At 37.6% G+C, this 21,445-nt stretch overlaps 1 long non-coding RNA gene across 2 annotated transcripts in view; it reads left to right on the top strand.

Moving 5' to 3' along the window:
- The first annotated feature begins 328 nt into the window (after positions 1-328).
- Positions 329-21,445, top strand: part of LOC140682587 (uncharacterized) — a 40,594-nt gene continuing 19,477 nt past the window's right edge. The window contains exon 1 of one of the 2 annotated variants that reach the window (XR_012054448.1): positions 329-891. This is a non-coding gene — a long non-coding RNA (uncharacterized lncRNA). The remainder of the gene's footprint in view (positions 892-21,445) is intronic. The other variant, XR_012054447.1, reaches the window with a different exon arrangement.

Below are 21,445 nucleotides of genomic sequence, written 5' to 3'. Positions count from 1 at the left end.
GCTCACTAGCTCATTCTTCAAAACTAGAGTGAGACAGTCACAGAAAATAGGTCTCTATTAATTTCACACATTATCTAATGAATCTTCATAGGATCCGGGTGAAACCAGAATTATGATTAATCTATTTTTATTCTCTTATGGTTACAAAGGCACAAAAGATTAGCCCAACATATATAAATTGGTTGCTAAAAATGTCATCCATTTATTTGTCCTTGCAAACACATATTTTGCATGCACCTAATGATAACACTTTAGGTATATTTGTTAGAAATGTTTGGAGTAAGAAACCTGCTCACAGTCACATGGCTGACTGAAATACTGGATTCTCATGGAATATGCTGACAACCCATGAGGCTGGGCTAATTACCAACCTGTGCACTTCTACACTGGTCATCATGATGGTATACAAAGTAAATGCAGAAGAATATTTTGCATCAGCTCCTGAAGCTAAGACAATGGAAAGATGAAAAGACAACACAAAAATAGGGGGCAAAAGATGCTGAAGTTACACAAACTTTTTTCTAGACGTAGGAACATGCTCTTTCTCCAAGGAACTTATTACCTATGCTTTGATCCCAGTGCTGTTATTACCGAGCCTGGGGAAAAAAAGTATTTGAGAGACTTGGGTAACTCTCTCCATTAGGGCTAAACATGTTTTAGGGTACTTGTTCCTATTAGAGAAACAAAAAGAGGGATTGTTTTGTCACATGGGAGGTGTTGAAAGGCAGGTCTGGTGGAACATGCCAAGTTGTATTTATACCTACAGCTGGTTTGATGCTCTGCTGAGGAAGGGACAGGGAGCTGCAGCAGAGGCGGTGGAGCTGAGCTGTCTGTACAGCTGAGAAAGGCTCCTGAGCGTGTCTCCTGTTTTATTATGATTCAAGCACACAGGTAAGTTGTTTACCCTCTCATAGAAGATCTGGGTTTAAGATCATGTGGCAATCAAAGTGTGGTTCTTTCTAGTCAATGGGGCACTTTTCTTTTTTTCTCACACAGGCAAAGAAAAATATTAATGGAACAAGATTCATTTTCAGGCTCAGGTGTTGCAGAGGCATGAGGCTAGGGACCCCTTTCATCTGGTCCTACAGGAGTGACCCCCTTGTCAATCCCAGATGTGCCACTCTCGGGGTACATCTCAGGGCAGGGGGACCCACATATTTCACTTGCTGAGGATGGTAGGTGCAGAATCCAACATCTCACGGAGTAAAATCAGCTGCGGAGGGGTTTATTGCTCACTTTTAGTGCTCCCTTCCTTTTCTATGACCTCCATTACCATCAGTAGTTTAGTGGTTATGTTCAGGGCTGCTCTCTAACAGCAAGAGATTAATTGCCCACTAAGACACCTGAACAAGGAGCCACAGCCTTCAGTACAAGAATAACACCTGCAGTGAAAAGCAGATCCTCCCCCATCTCTGTTTTCCCAGTCTCTTCCCTCCTTCCCACTCTCTGTTACTGTAAGATTTTGCACAGCCAGGTAATCTGCCTCTGCTTTACAGAACTGAGGGTGGTACAGCAGAAGGAGGGCAGGCTATCTTTTAGCACATGACTATAGTCCAGCAGTGATAATCATTTCAAACTACCTAGGAAAAAATAAGCAATATAATAATGTTAGTCAGGTAGCTTTTTCTACCTTATCAACACCTGCAGACATAAACCTGCATTGACAAATGCTACACCAGAGGGTAGGATAAGTGGAATTAGAAAATATTACCTTCAGGAGCTATTGGGCTCCCAAATGCGATATGCAACAGTAATGTAGATAGCATGGAAAAACAGACAATAAGTACAGCTTTGAATTCAAACATGACCTTCAAAGAGCTTTTTCTTAGAACACAGAGTAAAAGCTCTAAACCTTTGAAAGAGCATGACCAAACAATAAGGCCCCAACTTCATGTACACCTCTGAGAATTCATTCTCAATAATGGACTCTCAGAAGTCTTTTATCACTATTTTAAAGACTTTATTTATCAAATTTGAAATATATCTTCTCTTTGCCCCATTTTTATCACAGTCTCAAGGTATCTTATCAATATTCACACAGCAAGCACAAGCATATTTCTAAGTGACAGTACAGAACAGTATGTGACAAACTGGAACATTTTTGCAGCTCAGACCAATGTGCAAGATAAAAGCATATAGGCTCCTGCAAGAGCAGCAGGGCTTTGGCTGAAATGTCAGAAGCAACTATTTTGTGGGGAATGATTCATTAACTGGCACTTCAAAAACTGGAGGAGCTGTTCTAGTGCTACAAGTTAAGTTTGAAAAACCTAGACTGTCTTGAACTATAGGTTCAAAACTGGCAAGAGACTACTAGCCCTACTCTTATGCTTCCAAGTCAGAAAAACTGTGCTTTAGGAAGCCTAGTACATGATTTTTCATAGGCAAGATCTTCTGTAAAATGGAATTGTGTTTGCAAATCACAGACAACAAAGGCCATTACACTTTCTATTAGGGAAACATATGATTCCAGACTTTCTTAATCAAAGCTAAAAAACTGTTATTCTCTTTCAAAACTGAATTTTGAGAGTGGATGAAGAAAATTCCTTTCTTAATGTAATTTGTGAATTCCTTAGCATGAAGAGTTCTTAGGAGAGAAAAACAATCGTTAAACTCATCCTTTATTAGGCAGATAATTCAAGTAAACATATGAAGCTTTTAAAATGAAATAAACTACCCAAAAGATTTTGCAAATATAACTTCAACATAGGAATTGTATAGTTGGTTCAGAAATTATTACATTTGTAGTGAAGCTTCATTGCCTTGGGCACCTACTGTGTGAATGCATATGAGCCATATAAAACATTTGTAGCCTGCACATGAGACAAATGAAAAAGCTTGGAAGATGACTAAAATAAAAAAAAAAAAAAAAAAAAAAACAAACCTGTGAATAAGCAATCAAAAAACCATGTTGAAAAGACAAATTAAACTATGTAAGGCCTTAGGCCTTGCTATTGACCAAATATTAAAATCAGCCTGATAATTAATCCCAGAGTGAATAAGGTATAGAGGAATAATGCTCTGTTCCCTCTAACTTAGTTTACAAGAATATTCCACAATGGCTAGACAAACATACAATCCAAGAAATGCAATACTAACAGTGAATTCTTCAAGGTGGATGAAGTTTTACCTTGTATTAAAGCAGCAGACAGTTCCCTGATTTAACTATTCCTTTTGTTTATCTGTTACATAATAAAGGTAGGCTATTACAAAATTGATCTAAGACACATTATAAATGAGTAAAATGATTATTTTTGAATGCATTTTTTGATTATTACTCTTACTAAATTACTGTGTGCCTCATATGATGGAAATCATACGTGTATTGACCAAAGAAAACAAGAATTATCCAAAGGCATATTATAGAACCAAAACTTGACTCTGAAATGTATTTAATCCTTTGCAATCAAGTGTTAGACAGTGTGTTTAAGTGTTTTGTCTATCATTAATGTGCTGGAAATAGCAGTGGTGTAACTCCTCTTGGCCTCATCAAAGTTAAGGATTAGTCCTAGATCCAATTACACAGTGCTAAACAGCTCCAAGTCTCCTGCTGAGATGATATACAATATTTTTCCCTGGTAGTGTGTCTTTTCTAAACATAATGCAAACCGTACAGCATCAATGGATCACAGAACTTGTGAGGCTTTCTTATTCTGAGAAAAAGTCCAGCTACCACCTGTGAGCAGAAAAAACATGTTTACTGCAAGACTGTTAAATGCAGGGGTTAACTCCTGCTCTTGGGAAACCTGGGGGTGGGAGGAGGTGGCTCGCTGGCAGTGGCGGGACTGACCAATCTCTAAAAATCAATTCATGTCATCAGCTTTAGAAAGGTAATCAAGTGTTACATCTACATTCCCCTAACCAGTTCTAATCTACTGGAGGTTTAACTACAGTTGATTTAATGAGGCTGCTCTGAGAACGGGAAGGAAGTTTGGGGATTTTACTTAAGAAACAGTAGATGCAGGAGCAGACACTTGGGATTTGATAAATGAAGATGAGAAGCCCTTGTTAATCATATCTTGCTAGGAGTCAATAATTAAAATCTCATTTTTTCCTAAAGGAATTCTTACTTCAACTGTGTCCACAAACACAGTCCCTGGCAATTGTCATATGACTTTTGAGTTAAATGTTTTCATCTCTAGAACAATTATTTAATAGGTATTTTTTTATTTTGAAGTCTGCCAAATTAATTAAAAGAGCTACATGAAGAGGAACATTTACTGCAGAATAAGCCTGCTATAAACAGCTAGGACTTGTTATGTTGGATTTAACTCTCTCAGAGTGAAAAAGTGTTCTGTTCTTGCACACCAACATTTTAGAAAGGGGCAGGAAGAATATCAGAATAGTCCAGGAAGTTTTATTTTGGGCAATACCTTGACTCATGGGTTTTGGTGACTTTGTGCAAACTCCTCTTTCAGAGAGCAAAACCCAAAACACACAAGAAAGAGTGGTATAATGTATAACTTAAGTTTAGTGAGACTATTTCCTGTAGAGATGTTTCCCATGTAAATTTCACCATTCTTAACCTGTTAAATATGGAAACATTTTTTTCTGGTGTTGAGAAAGTAATAAAGATAACTGAACCATCCAAGCACTGCACATACATGACAATGGTTCACACTGCTTACCAGGACAAAACAACTAATTTAAAGACATTTTTACTTCTTGTTCTTATCTTAAAATTTGCCAGTTGTAGGAAGAAACAACAGGGAATTATTGAATTATCAGTTTATCCAGCACTCTCTTGAAACTGTCCTGGGTTCTTGTTGCTCACCCCTGAGATGATGTCCAGGAACCAATATAATTACAACATGAAGATTAAAACAAATAAAATAATAAAACAAATAACAAATCAGTTCCCCATGGGGAGCAATAAGCAAATGTCTTTGTGCTATTTGAGATTCACTCATCAGTCTGTGATATTGAAGGCTACTTTTGCTGGTAATAAAGACAAGTCAAGCCAAGTTCCTTTTCTCATAAAGTCTGCTTTAAGCTTCTTTTGGTTATCTCTGCAGGAAATAAAAATTGAATTAAAAAAAAAAAAAAAAGGGAAGGTCAGCCAAAGCAAACACACACACTTTATTTTCCATGTCTCTTCTCACTTGTCATTTACTTCCCTTTATGGAGGCCACATAGATTTTTAATGTATTTCAATCTCATACCCAGAGTCCTCCAAGGTCATTAACCATTGAGGATTCATCTACTTCTATTCTCATATTGAATATGATAATGCACATGTAGATTTCTGGTACTGTCATTTCAACTTTCCTTTCAAACACACACCTGAAAACAAATACATAAAACACCCATCACCCCCATTAAGAAAATATCCTAATCCAATAAATTTACTTCACATCTAGAGAAACTCTGGAGCACACTGCATTAGACTCTTATGCCTTCCACTTCCCAAATGCTTTCTTTTTTTTTTTTTTTTATTATATACATATTTATTCTTTTAATTGTTTTTTTTAAAATAGTATCTCTGACTTGTATTTAGCTGGGATAGACTTAACCTCCTGCTACTGTGCTGCATTTTTTGTATTTAATATGAGAATAATATTGATAACCACTGCTGGTTTAGTTACTGTCGAGCAGTGCTTGCAGTATGTCAAGGACTTTTTCATGCTCTGCCAGCAAAGAGGTGCACAAGAAGCTGGAAGCCCATAGTCAGGAAAGCTGACCCAAACTATCCAAAAAGATATTCCATACGACAGAAGGTCATACTCTGTATATAAACTACGGGAAGTTGGCAAGGAGATGCCAATTGCTGCTCAAGAACCACCAGGACATAAATCAGCAGGTGGTGAAAAACTGTGCCTCACTTGTCTTCCTTGGGTTTTATTTCCCTCCCCCCCTCTCTCTCTCTTACCCCCCACCTCCTCTTCACTGAATCCCTTTTCATTACATTACAATTTTATCATCATTAATATTACATTTCAATTATTAAACTGTTCTTATCTCAACCCATGGCTTTTACCTTTTTTTCCAATTCTCCTCCCCATCCCTTGGGGGCAGGGGAACAGGGTACTTAGTTTAGTAATTTAGTGGCTGTGATTAAACCATGACAACTTCCATCAAGAAAATAGCTTATATTGTAAGGATTAATGTCTCCCAATAATAAGAATAGTTAATTTCCCAAAAGGATATTTAATATATTCACATCAGCACATACCAGTGGGAAGTGTGTGACCAATAAACACATGGGGATAATACACACTAGTTTTGATGATCTCAAAGCCAGATATTCAGTTGGAGTTCATTGGAATCCATCTCCACTTCCTTCTATGAAGCAATAACAAGGTATATCAATTGAAAAATTGGCCTTTCAGATTCTTTCTTTTACAAAGTCAGAGCAGAAATATCTAGAATCAATTCCTGGTAAACTTTTAATCTCTGTGATATTAAATTTGATTTCTTATAACCACATGCTTTATGAATTCCAGATACTTAATCTTTGCTAAATAGTTTTTCATCAGTAAATTCTAATGGCTTTGTGAAGCGAGTAAGAAGATGAAAAAAATATGTTCTCGCAAGGAGAAAGACGTGCTTGAAACACCAAATAAATTAATCTCTTATAGTGATTCCTAACTTTTGAATTTTAACTATTAAAATAGGCACATACCTTCTGCCTAGTCTGGCAGGAGAGAACTACCTTCTACTACACCTCAGAGCTATTCAAAGTGATAGCCCAAAAAGTGATTTTTCAGTAAAGGAATACTTTGCAAAGAATGGCATTTTGGGCACTCTGAGTCATTCACAGCACACTTCAGATAACTTCTGGAATATTTAGAGGGTTTTTTTTCTTCTATCTTAGGGAATTTAATGTCTGTAAGGCAGAGTGAAAATCGTTCTTGACTATGAGGTCCTACTTCTATGGAACCTCAAGGAGCAGCAGGCTCCAATGCTTCACAACATTGAAATACTTGCAGTCAGGAGAAATGGAAACTGTGGCATGCAGAAATGTAAAAGACAAAGTAAATGTTTTATTGAGCTATTTTTCGTTAAACCTTGGCATTTTTGAGGAGGATCTTGTAGGCGCTGCTACAACTCTGAAAAAAAACAGACATGGGAAATGATGAGAAAATGAATAGTGAACAGTAACTGCTGGTCCATGTTAGATACTACCTAAGTACAGATGATGTGGAAAAAGCCATTGGAGCCAATAAGAAAGTGGGAAACCAACTAACAGTGCCATAAAGCTCTGGAATGATAAATTGAAAATAAATCTCAGAGTAGAACCTCATATGAGCCTAAAATGTTGAGAAAAAAGGTCATTATGACCTTAGTCTGCATTCCCACAAAGAAAATATTATCTTATAAATTCTGTTTTAACCTGAATTCATGGGAACAACTTGAATACAACCAAGGTATGACTTAGAAACCATTAGTTTGCTCTTGGGTTGTGAGCTTGAAAGTAAAATAATTGGTTTTAATGTGTTGCAGCTGGAGACAGGCTATAAATATAATGAGGGAAAGTGAAGAGAGGAGTTCAAGATTTTCAAGAGAGATCTTATTCAGATTAAAAGGCTTCAGAAATACAAGCAGATTCTGTGTGAATAAGCACAAAAACTACACAGTGTTTGCAGCCACATCATAGAGGAGCTGGGTTTTCTACACAAAATTGCAGTCTTCAACCCAAAATATTTCTTCACCTCTGAAGTGCTCACTGACTATTTAGAAAGACTTACTAATGAACAAGGGTATGCCATTTACTCCTGCAGATAAATTGACTCATCAGCCACAAAACTGCCCTTTGGCTGTGTTTAGTCATCATTATTGAAGATACAGACATGGCAGCTGTCACGCATTTCAAGCAAGTACATTTAAGTAACAAGAAAGTGAACTAGTGCTGAATATTACTACTGAGTTATGCTATAAAACAAAAAACAATGATTCAAAGGATAAAAGAAATCAAAGATAGTTAGGTGGGTGGATGGGTATAGTACACCAATAATCCCATCCTGCTACAGTAAAAAGATGGGATTGTCTAAATAGAAGATCTAGATAGAAACTCAATTTCACCTTTAAGAGAACAAAGGCTTTGGAAACCTTCTATTTAGCCCCTTCACAATATAAATATGTCAAAGACAATTTTCTTTAAACACACTGAATGTTTAACATATTCCGTAAACATGTTGAAAAGATAGTGCTTCTTCCCTTACTCTGAAGTTTTAACTCTTGAGGTGAATGTTCTCCTTGATGTTTTGACTTGGAGAGAGAGAATGAGGTACCAGATATTATCCTTCTAAAGACAAAGAGATAGAAATGACAGAACATAAAACCATTTCTTACTGATGCCTGATAAGTTTGTTCAAGTATTATTTAGCTTTTGAATATCTGTTTAATGGAGCAGTTTTTCTGTTTATTTGCATGAATAATGATGTTAGCATGAGAGATGGCATTAACCACATAGAAACACTGTTTTGAGCCAGATTGCTTTTCAAAAGGTTGTTTCCTTGGGGGAAAAATATTATATTTGCTTTTTTGAAGTGTTCAAGTGACTGATGAAATTCATTTAAAATAACGTTACAAAAGTTCAGGAGAATTTGCAAGATTAAATGTGCCTTTTGTTAAGTACTGAAAGCAGAGCAAACCATGTAAAAATGGGAGAAGCTTATCCAGATCAGCCTTAAAGTATCTTAATAAAGCTTGAACTGCTGCAAATGATTAAGCTAAATTCATGCCAACATACTAATGGTTCTGCATATTAGCAATGTTACCTACTCACAAGATTGAGGAGGGATTATTACCTGACATTTTCATGTCCTTCCTGAACTCCAGAGTATGACAGTTTGACTTAAGAGAAAGTTATCTCTGTCAGGAGAGGATGAACTATAAGTGACAAATACTTAATCAAGCCAGAACCTGGGATGCTGAATTGGGGCTGAAGGTGATTATAGTCACTGGTGATGGAATGTTATCCAGCTATGTGTTATATCAGTGCAAAATAATAAGTTATTAGTTTGAAATTTGTGAAGTGATTCCTTCAAGAATCTTACATTAAAATAACAGAGGAGAGATTTTACTGTATTTCTATTAGAAAAAGGCTGAACATTTCTGCTTGGACTCGGGAAAGCATCTTAACAAGAGATAGGAAGAGATAATGAGTTGAGAGGACATTCAAAAGCAGACCCTGGAGTTTAGGTTCAAGCTGAATCAGGACAAACATAAATATTGCAAAATGTTTGCAAGCTCTTTCAAAGTGCCTTGGCAAAAATCCTATCAGATGAACTGATCATATGCTTTCTACATCTCTTAATTAGCAGCAATCATATGAATCAAGGAGTTCTGTGAGGTTTCCCAAAGAGAATGGCTAGTCCACTACATTTGAGCTAGAAAGTATGTATCTTGTTTCTGGATCCAGTTAGGAACACAAAAAAGATCTGTAGTTTTTACTGAAGTGCTGGATATTAGAAATAAACAAATAAATGCCTCTGTGGATGTCTTGCACACCCCCCTTCCCCCATATATTAGTAATTTCCTATAAATCTGCAGAATAAGAAATATCTGAGGCATCCTTCCCATGTATTAAAATTCTGTATCTCTATGTTTGGGTAATAAAGATCATGTATCTATGTATATGCATATGCATGTATATATATATGTATATATAAAAAATATAAGATAGATATGTGTATATATATATAAGATTTTTTTTTTTTTGGTGATAAAGATCATATGTTCCTATCTCTGACTAGCTAAAGGACACTGAGGCTGGCACAAGCAGCATTTGTTTCATATCTTTTCTTCCCCTCAAATATGCCCATCAGGATTTTCTAACCTGACTTTTTTCCCTAATCCTGCCAAAAAATACAACTCCTGTGGCTCACAGGAAATCCTGAGTGGTATATTCTGACACAAAACTCCAGCTGTAGGAAGTGGGTGACCTCTCCCATGTAGCTGGAGTGCTGCTGACCAGATGACTCACGGAGGAAACACAATGTTGACACAGACATGCAATGCTGTTGAAAAGATTTTGTTTAGCAATTGTTTATTTACTCAGGAACTTGGTACCACATTAGCACCTTTGTTCTGACTTGGGATTCACTGATTATTTCCAGAAACCCTGACTGCTACCAGAGTAACACCCTTAGCAATGCTTAAATACAGAATGCATTTAATGCATTACAGAATCCCATATACAGAGTATTCATATACAGCTGGGTTGGCTACTGGATAATTTTGCCATGCTGCGTTTTTAAAGAGAAAATGAAGCTGGGAAAAAGTACAGGAGTTCAAAACATTTGAGCCACGAGATTTTTATTGTCTTATCCACCAGTAAACACCTTCATCTAAACTTATCTACTGTGTCACTTTGTTGACTGGAATTTGGCACAAGAGTGTAGGTGCAATAAAGTCCCTATTCACCAAGTGATAATTTGTGACTCAGTCATTGAAAGGCTGTGTGTTTTAAGGCATTCAGTTTGTCTTTCTAGTGAGGTGTAGGTGTTCCATGTGTTCTCACAGTGTTTGGTAATAAGCCATGAGACAGAGATGAAGGAAGCTAAAGAGGGACTCTAGTAGGATATTGTAAATACTGAGCCTCCCACTCGAGGAGGGTTGTGTGTGTCACTATGGGAAGAAATATTTCATTGGTATTCTGCAGGCATTGCAGGAAAATGCTACTATTACAAAAGCCTGGATCATAAATATGGAGGGAGAGGGAGAGAAGGGTTTAGTTCTTACTCTAAGTCTAAAGGATGTTTCGAAACAAGACTAAGCAATAAGGAAATACTGGTCTGATTAAAGCCTATTGATGCGAACAGAAAGATTTCCATTTGTGTCAAATGATGTTGGCCCCGTTCTTTTGTGATTCTGTGCTGCTGTTTGTAATTTTTTTTTTTCCTGGAACACAGCAGCAAAATCATCTTTCCATTTGAAAAGCATTCCTCTCCATCATATTTTAGAAAACGTGGGGTTCAAGCCACAGAGGCACCATATTTCACCTTATCTAGAAGGTACTCAGGGGAAAATGAAGGCAGAGTGCTCAAGACAAGCAGTAGTAGCTTCTTATCATTGAATTTTGACTGTCCAGCAAAGCATGAATACTCAATTTTATTTATGAATGTGAAATTTTAACAAGGAAAAAAAAAAAAACCCAGACTGAGCCTTCCTCAGGGGTATGAAATTAACCTATGGAATGATCACATGGCCATTTATGCGCTTGTACAACTAAAATTAATGTGGCACAACATACTTCTTTCCTCTTCTGCTTGGCTGAACTTTATTTTCATAGCAAACATCAGTTAAATATGAAAGAACAAGCCAATAAACTGTATCTAGCACACTCCATGATTATTTGTAGAATTCATTATTTTCCCTATAGCAAAGTGTCACTTTCTAAAAGACACAGTAGAACTCAAGGCTTCTCAAAATAAGAAAATTGCACACAGAAAATTCTATAACATTATTACTTCTTTTTGTATATGTAACTTATCCAAGGGAAAGACCTCATATTTCATGTTACATGGGCAAGACTTAAAGCAGTGAAACTTGTATTTTCTCAGACAGTCTAAGTAAAGAAGGTAACACTGCCTGGGTTTTTAACTCCTATCATTTTTTTCATGGCTACATTCTCTTGAGGCTGGGAATGCTATCCTCAGCTGGGGTTCTCTTTTTCTGCAGAGGTTTCAAGTTAGAGCAAAACTGCCTTGTGCCAGAGGCATACTCCAAGGTAAATAACTTGGAAGAGTCCGATTGACAGCTTTGAAACATCTTATGTTAATTATACCACTGAAAAGGAAAAGCACCAGGCAAAGTCAAAGAAGTCATGTGCACTACGCTCATTGCCATCAATAACTGCCTTCAAATAATGGAATAAGTCATCAATGAAATGGAATAAAATGAGGGATGGAACAGGTAGGAAATGTCCACAGACCTGTTTTCCTTGAGCATTTCTGTTGAGATAAGATTAAATACCAGTTCCCCAAGCATCTTGATGACAGACCCTCTTCAATTTGTCTACTGAAATCTAGAGATCTACGTTAAAAGGCTGCTAAATATCATAACTACCACTTAAAACTTAAGACATTATTGCAAATATCTTCAAATGAGACTTGATGCTATTCTGCTGAATTGGATCTGTGTGTGCCAGAAGAAGCCACAGCATGGGCCATCTACTTATGTCAGTTTAAGATGTGCCTGTAAAGCCACAAGCTCGTGATAAATGGATTTGCTGAATGTTAAATATAAACCCATCTACAACCTGCCCCCATCTAACTGAACTGAATTAAGACAAATTAGTCTGATTTGTGTCTAGTCACAGTCTCCGAACACAAAGGCAACTGTGTATGCAGTGGAGCAACAGCCACCAGTGACCTGGCAGATTTCTTGGTCTGCTCCGAAGGAGCAGCCACCCTCTTAATCAACCTAGGTTGCCAAAGTTTTATTAGTGAGGGCTCGGGGAAGAATCTAATGACAATCAGTGTCTTGATCTGCAGTTACTTATTGGAATTTTGAGCTGGATCTTCCTTGAATAATTTTAATTGTTGAATGTCATGTGTGAAGACTGGGATGTCTGCAGGACACATGCTAGCTTCCTTAATTGCCCATTGAATACATTTTTTTAAATGATACACCTAAAATTATACAGACAAGAAAAATAGATGGATTTTTGTTTGTTTGCTTTTAAAGGCAAGAATAAGCCTACACAACGCAGAATTAAAATATTTCCCTTTCTTTAGTGATTACCATGGTCTGATCTACAATTACAAAGAGAATCAATCCAGGCTCCCTCCAGCAGTACTCCTGAAGGAAGAGATCCCTTTCCAAAGCATCTGGATCTACTATATAGCTATAAAGAATTGCACAACTTGCCAATAGATACGAGATTTCTACTGGCATGCCTTGTTCTATTAGATGCAAATAGGTTTTCCATTTATTGGGCACAATGAGATGAGATAAGGAGAGATTTGCAGACACTAAATCTCCTCACTGTTGGGAGGTTAAAGCAGACAGTGGGCATTTCAATATAACTTTTTGGATCAAAAGTCTTTATTTGATTTTTCTTTTTTTAACATGGTTTCCTGCTGAAATTGTGCAATTTCTCTGACTGAGGCTGCATGGTTTTCCAGGCTGGTAATTATTTATGTTGGTTTTCTATCTCCTCCATAATACATCAGTAGCAAATATGATTAGTAAGCTTTCAATATTCAATTTTAAAGCATTTGTTATTAATAAACAGGGAGATTTTAATATCTTCCACCTAGGAAGGATTTAACAAACATTAATTACATTTCTAAAGTACCAGAGTTGTGAGGCAGATATAGATCACGAATTTACAAAAAAGAAAGGAGACTTGTTTTTTTCTCCCACTTAGCACTACAAGTATATAAATACAGAGAAGTGTATTCAACTGGATCAGGGGTCTCAGGGACTTTAGTGTGCTTTCCTCTTGAAATATGAGAAAGAAATTTTTTTAAAGAGGCGTGTAAAGGACACACCCTCATCCCACTGAAATACGAATAAAAATTCATCACACCTATCTTCAATACTCTAAAATTTAGCTGTCAATCATATAGGCTTTCCTTAAGGCTAGGCCAGCTAGTTTTGAACCCTTTTTTAGGGCAGGCAGAAGTTTTTTGTGTAGGCGGTTCTCCCTCAGCTGACTCAGAAATACATTTATATGAGTAACTTACCCTACACACTTTCGACTAACTCAAGTTAGAGAATGTACATCCCACCCTGAATGGAGGGCACACGATAGACACCCCTCCTAGCAAGCAGCATGGCTGAGATAGGAATTTATGATTTCCTTTTTCTCAGTCTTACACTCAGTAAAATGTGTTATGAGGCACTAAATACTTACATTAAAGATAATAGAGAAGCTGCATTATTTTATTCCTTTCCATTGTCTATTAAAAAAAATTCATACTGAACCACCAAAATGCAAAAGAAAAAATGAAATCAATGTAACACAAGACGACAGATTCAATGTTATTTCAGTGAATGGGTTCCTGTAGCAGCCCCAGCTCTGGGAGCCCCCCAGGCTTCTCTGGCTGCTTTGTTTACCCTGTGTGAGGCCGCCGAGCTCACACGGAGCCAGCGCTGAGGGGCAGCAGCCTTGGGAAGGGAGGAGGGCAGGAAGGAACGAACTCCATCAGCTCCTCGCTGCAAAGCTCCTGTGCTGTAAAGCCACATCCAAGTGCCGCTGGTATTTCCTCAGCCACCAGCTGCTTTTACCTCATAAAGGGCCTTGATTGCTTTGTTCGCGTATCCCGGCCAATTGCTTGGCACGCCCATTATTTTTAGTGAGGATTGTTATTTTCTCTGGAGCCAGAAATTCCCTGTTGGCAGCCACTAACACCTTTCAGCCTAACTGTATCGCACGTAGCTTTAAGCACACTGTAGGTGGAACAGACAAGCACAATCCTTTCCTCAAAATGTCTGCACCCTCACCAATAAAGGGTATGAAAATCAGTGTGCGGCTCACACCCGGCTCAGGACACAGAAATCGTGAACATATGCCCGGCTCCTCCAGTCTCAGGGGTGCCACAGAAAGGCAGGAATTCATGTGTGCTCTGGGCCGCTGGAAAATGAACATTCAAAGAGACTTGCAGAGGTCAAGCTTCAGGGCAGGCGAGTTCACAGAGATCGCAGAGCTTACATGTGCTGTGTTGGAGAGTGCTTTCTTAACATTTCAAACCTTTCTCACCCCTGTCCCAAGGCCAAACCAAAACCAGCCAGAGAGGCTGAGGGACTGAATGTGCACCCAGAAGTTGGGTGTTTGTTGCAATACAATTTAAATGGAGGCCAGAGGAGAGACTGCCTGGCCCAGTCTTGGCCTGACAGCAGCTCCGGGGTTTGGGCACTGCTCCAGCTGAGAGCAGGGACTTGCACTACCACGCTCTTGGAAATGCTGTAAGTCCTGGGCTATTGATTATTCTGCAGGCTTTATCCTCACTGTAAAGTTTTCCTTTTGACGGATGAGTTTTTTCTTTATGATGAAAACCTCTCTGTCAAAAAACTCCCCACCAGTTCTTTCACTAAGACAATCAGCAACTCAAGTCAAAAGAACTGTGATAACCCCAAACCTTAGGACTGAATTGCCTTAATTATATATTACACTTGATAGAGCAATCAGAGTTGCTTTGATTTCAGTTATGAATAGATAAGATCTGTGTGAAAGATTTAAAAAGTCACTCTGTGCCTCTTTTTTCCCCTTTCTTTTTTTTTTTTTTAAATTGACATTACCTTGACATGTTCATGTAAAGTATCATATTCTCTCCCTGGCATGACTGAACTCTGCTGCTCACAGTTTTATCACCGCAATGGCAAATATTCTTCTTAGTTTAGAGAAAAATTCTTGGCAGCAAAGAAAATGAAAAAATGGATTTGGAATACTGGCTCTGGTTTAGGCATCTATCTTGACTTTAATATTCAAGCTGAAGTTCCTGTTCTCCTTTTTGTCCTCAGAAAAAAAATTATTAGAATACAAAATATTTATATTTGGTTTTAAAATCAAATTTAGATTTTCAGTTACCAGATCCATTGCTTTCTTTGAAAACAGCTTTAGTCAGATCCTATGATTTGACTACAAAAGGATATGAGAATGCTTCTGTTCAACAGGGAAAATAAGATTAAAGCCTTTTACAAGAGGATGGTAGGTTCAAGGTGACAATGCATTATGATTTTATACCAAATAGAAAAAGCATTATCTCTAGGTCACAGTACTGACTAGCAGCTTGCAAACCATCTTTTTGATACACAAGCCAGGTTTTAGTTACAGAAACATCAAAAAACCCCCAAGAAAATATTAAAAAGAAGATATTGAAGCATGAAGAGAATGCTAACCTGCAGCAGCCAGTATCTTGAAAGTGTATTTCTTAGTTGTGATATTTACAGGCCAGATTTTCAAAATTGGGCTCTATTTTTGACTGCGTCCAGTTTGCAGGTGGAATTTCAGCATGTGACCTCATTCTTGGCTTTGCCTTTCCTCTCTCTCTCCCTCCTCTTGTACCACCTGGGTGCTCATTCTTCCATTATCAGAATTTCTGAGACTCAAGGCTGATGTTTCTCATTTGGAACACAGGTCTCACTGAGTCATGTCCAGTGTGTAAAATTATGTCTATGTATTTTTGCCTTTAACTGAGCAAACAAAAAAGCACAGCAAGATCGTTAAAGATGAGGTTAGCAGACTTCAGATTGACAATAACATAAATTTTTATCAGTGCAAACAATTAAAAACTAAGGATATTGCCAAAGGATGTGGTAAATACTCTGCCCCTTATCATTTTAAATATAACCTGGATGTCTTTCTGAAAGATTTTCTTGATTTCAGCCACAAACTGATTTGACGCAGGAAGTATTGAACGACATTCTATAGTCGGTGTTAAAAAGGAAGTTTGGTAATAAACTAGATTATTATAGCAGTCTCTTCTGACCTCAGAATCTCTCCAGAATCTATCTCTACCTTCAGGACTAATTTATTAAAAGCCTGGCTGGCTGTTGCGAGCAATGAAGTATTGCAATTCTTCAGGGGTTCTGTGAAAAAGGACTGCTGCCAACACTGCTGACTGCAGTCAGCATTTTCTGAAGATCATAGGAAGTGAAAATACAAAATAAGCATCCTTCTGATTCATGTACATTTTCCCCAAAATGCTTGCTTCCAAGTATTTTTCATTATCCAGCAACTGCACACCCTAAAATTTGAAATAAAATATTAAAAATTAATAACTTCCACTAGCTTATGATGTTTCTTCTCTGTCACATAAACTAGATGTCTAAGAAATATTACTTCTGCACACTAAGTAGGGATGCAACTCTGGCTGTGAAGAACTTGTCTATAAAAGTCTGTTTGTCAAGAAGCACAGCCTAATCTGAAAATACGAAAATAATCAGACAATTAGAAAGCTATCAGTACTATATTTGAATTTTCATTGAGTTCAAAAATTAAAAGAAAAGGTAACAAAAGTCTCCAGGGCCTGATGCCAAGACAGAGTTGGTTAAGTTATTAGACAGATCTAGGTCTAGTGCTAACACCATACATGGGACAGTCTGCTGCTTGCTGCTGTGTTTGGTACCTCACTCATAGGCTGACTTCTGTAATTTTCACATTTTGCTAAAAAATACGACAAATGGCATTTCTTATTTTTGGAGCCTCAGAATGTCTGTTCCAAAAGGTATCACTTTTTATCCTCCTCAGGCAAAATGGTTGGGTAGGTAACCATCTTCACACCTCTGTGAAAGAAGAGAAAAGGACAAAAAATATAAAAGGAATCCCAGATTTTTTTTTTGAGATGTCCTCTCTAAACGAACAGAAGATCTATTGTCAAAATAAGTCAGCTCAGTACTTAATCCTTATTAAAACATCTAGAAATCTGGGATGACTGTGGAGAAGTTTTATACTGTAACCTTCTGGAAAAACCTTGAGAGGACTCCTCATAGAAATTTTCCTGCTCTCTGAGCCCAGAGACAAATCGACCATAGAGATATGTGGGGCCTGCCAGGGCACCTACTCTGGAAGCCCTTTTGGCAGCACAGTTACCCTGGAGGTGTGAAGTCAGCCCTTCTGTTTTCCCTTACCAATCCACAAAAAAGCATATTATGTCTGTGTTGAGCTGTGCCGCTTTTTTGACTCACTTAAGAGGGACAAAGGGAATCATACTGTATGGAAAAGCATTTAAAAATAATGTCTCCCTTATTCTTTACAAATTCTAGAGTTGGCTCTAAGCAACAGAGTTTAGGTTTAGACTTTGCAACAGAAGAATGTGCCTTTTGGCACCTTGTATGACTTTCTCTGAACTTTGCTGAGCGTTAATCCATTAAGCGCCTAGTAATGTATTTGGAGGGGGAAAAGAAAAAAATTAAAGTTTTTTTCAATAGTGACTGCGTGGGACTATATTTAAAGAAAAGTCAGTAGTTCTTTCCATATGTTGAATGACATTCAAGATACAAATGAGCAGTCATTTTTGCCTTAGACATTCATCAAGAATGTGCTGGCAAATATCACAGGCAGAAAAATTGCTGGGGAAAACTGTGCAGATATTTCTATTATTCAATATGCTTTCACTCCTTTTTGCTGTGCTCTTTAAATTAAATGCTATTTCTTTGGCATCAGGGTGCTCCAATTTTACTAGAAATCATGACACTAAATATGCCATATATGCTATAAGGGCACAATCTAAAACGTATTAGCTCAGTGGTTGTATCCTTAAATGTCTCCAAGTTACAATGTGTCAGGAAATCTGGGTTAAAAGGGTGCCAGAACTGAAGCCTAGTCAAAGGGAAACAGCAAGAGAGTGCCTGCTCTGACAGGTCACTGGATTTTGATTACGCAGTCAGATGTGGTATTCATCCCCTTGATAATGAACGTTGGGTGGCTGGCTGGAAAGAAAAGGCACGGAAGATGGTTTTTGGTTATTGTCTGAGCTATTTCTAGTAATCCTCCTTACTGTCTAACTCGTGTGTTCAGGAAGGATTTGGGCCCGTGGGGTAAATGGAATTGAAATCTCTCAAGAGGAAAAAACGATAAGGAAACAATGTGTACTTGCCAGCATTTTTAGGAGATGTTTAACAAAAGAAGAAGCCTGTGTTCTGCATTAGGTTACTGCATTGCCAGCTCCAGTGCTTTCATTGCTGCCTCAAAACACCAGCTCAAGACAATAGAAGTGCTCTTGCTGTTCTCTCAGCTCTTTGCTGAAACTGTATCAGCTGGATCCGAATACCACCTATCAAATGTCATAATATTGCAAAGTGCTCACCATTTAATAAATATACATAGTATTTAGAGGGAGATTAACCCTTAATCACATTTCAGTTATGATTTAGTGTGGACTGGGACAACATTCATGGTGACATTAGGAAATAAATCAGCTGCTCTGTAACTTTTTTCTTTAATATCTTCAGAGCTACAAGTCAGATTTCCATATGCTCCTTCCCAGATTGAGTCCTGCATCTTAAACTTTGTGCAGACACACAAAGTTTACTAGACACTACTGTGAAATTCACAGCACACCAGTTAATTCAAGAGAGATGTAACAGCTAAGTAAACTAACATTACTGCAAAGGTTTCTCTGTGGTAATGTCTCCCTTACATACAGAGGGCAAGATAGTTCCCTGCCCTGCTTTCCTCCATCCTGTTTGAAGGAAATATTGCCAGCTTTTGAGTCAAAGCTTCTAAGAAACAACTGTGATGGTGCTGTTGGCACAGAGTGGCGGGGCAGAATTTTGTATCCACTCTCAGCACATTAAGAAAAAACACAACCCAATTGCCCACCTATGGACAAACACAGCTGAGTTGGGAAATAAAGTGGGCCAGCCAAGGTACAAATGGCTTCCTTGTACGGAGAAGGGGCAAATGTGCTTCAGGCTCATGCTCACCTTGGTCCTGCACCCTGCATTTTCTCTCACCTCCTTTCCAAAGGGGTGGCTCCAGGTTCACAAGGTTGCACCTGTCCTGCGAAGCCAGAGGCAAAACACCAGAATGTACTTCCACCAGGGCAGTGTGTGGAACTCTGCTTGCCATTTGTATTTATCTGTGCAAATCTTCCCAAACAGTTCTACAGTTTAGCTCAAATCACTGTAGACTGTGACATTTAATATCAAATACTCTTCCAATGTTCCCACATTAATAAACACAAACAGTGGATCCTCTCTCTGTTGTAATCATGATTTCTGGCAGCATTTAAAAGTGCATATTATTATGACAGTATTAAGAATTGGTACAGCTTCATGCAATGCTGGAATATATATCCAAAAACTAATTTACTTGAGTTGTAATGTTAGGATTATCCTTCTGTCTTTCATGACTGATGCTTCATCTGGAGAATGCTTAATGTTTTCTTGTCAATGAGTGTTAACTCAAATGAATTATTCCAATCTGTTTGCTCTGTCCCTTTCTAACAAATGCAAATTACAATTAAAAAGGAAAAGAAAAGGAAAATGCAAACATTGAAAACCTGGTATGACAACACTGTGTAGATTTCTCTACTCTTAAGTCCACACCAATAAGCAATTTAACAATAGAAATCTTAATGGGAGACCAACAGATGAAATAGTTGTAGAGCAGATCCTTGGAAGGAATTTTTTCTTTGCCCACATAATTGCATGCAGCCATCCTTGTGTGAAATCCCCCATCAGATTACAGGGTTTGTTGTATGTAAATTGAAGACTAAATGCTTGGTAGCACCTTTCAGCTCTGCAATGCTGGAAATGAGTTTTTTAATAGGAAATTAGATTAGTAATATTTTAGTCAACAAAAATGCAGAAAATTTCTGCATAAAGATGAGAAAATTATTCATGTAAACTGACTTTAAAAAAAGAATGAACAATTGTTATATTCTGTACACTACTATTCATAAAAAATTCTGTGCGTTATTTTGTAAAAAAAGAATGAGATGTGCAAAGACAAATTATTTCTACTTTGCTGGCTATAGCCTTGACTGAGTTTTTGACTAGCAACAGGTTGCATAATTTAGTGGTTTCAAATTTTAATGTTATTTTATTCAGTTCTCAAAGTGAGGAACAATATGTGGAAAATTGCAATTAACTCAGTCCAGATTATAAACCAGATTTTTGCAAATCATCAACCAGGCACTAAAACAAGACATTGCCATTTTCAGTCCCCGTTAGATTGCAATGGATTATATTAACCTTCAGTGAGTTTCAGAACCCAAAGTGAGAAAAGACTTCTCAGCCTTAACTTCCTTTGCAAATGCAGAACTGGTTCCTCATGTGTAAATCAGTTTTCCTTTGTAGCTGATAGCCCAGAAAACAATGGATCACATAGGAATAAATTATAATTAATATTATTTATAAACAATTAATAAAATGCTCTTGCAGTTTAGGTTGGACCACAGAGTAGAGCCTGAATGTGCCACACATTCAGGAAGTGAACTGAGGAAGACGCGTGTCACCAGCAGGAAACAACAGGCGATTGGTAGAATGAAGAAAAACACACATCACCACCATTGGATGCAAAGTTTTAGGCAAAGACATTCCTGTTCCTTAGAACCTACTGGATTTTAATAGCCTGGCTGCATTTGAACTCTTACAAAGCTTTGCATTTACTCCTAAGGAAGATACCCAGAAGGGGGTCTCAGACTTCAGCATATTCTAAGTGGGAATAACAATTACATTGGTGTAGCAGTGAAAACTAATGTCTTCTCCAGCTTTCTGAACAGAGGTGATAATGGTTCTGGGCTCCTGGCAGAAGGCTGCAGCTCCTGAAAATCTCTTAAAATCCCTCTAGATAGTTTGCAGTCTTCAAACAGTGACTTCAGGAATGTGTCTTCTATTTCCATGAGAAATTTCTTTCACTCTCTCTAAAAGCTTTAAAGAAGTGGTGCCTTAGATAAATTAAGAGACCCGAGAAAATAATTTTAACTGTAGCAAAGAGCCCTGCAATATGGTCTGTACTTATAAATGAGAATATAATTACAACTACAAATACATAGTGTGCCCACTGCAAAATTCCATATATACCAACTTAAAAAAACTCTTTTCACAT

The sequence above is a fragment of the Taeniopygia guttata genome, chromosome 2 (genome assembly GCF_048771995.1).
Source record: "Taeniopygia guttata chromosome 2, bTaeGut7.mat, whole genome shotgun sequence".
NCBI classification, from domain to species: domain Eukaryota; kingdom Metazoa; phylum Chordata; class Aves; order Passeriformes; family Estrildidae; genus Taeniopygia; species Taeniopygia guttata.
This window is presented reverse-complemented; position numbering and strand designations above follow the sequence as displayed.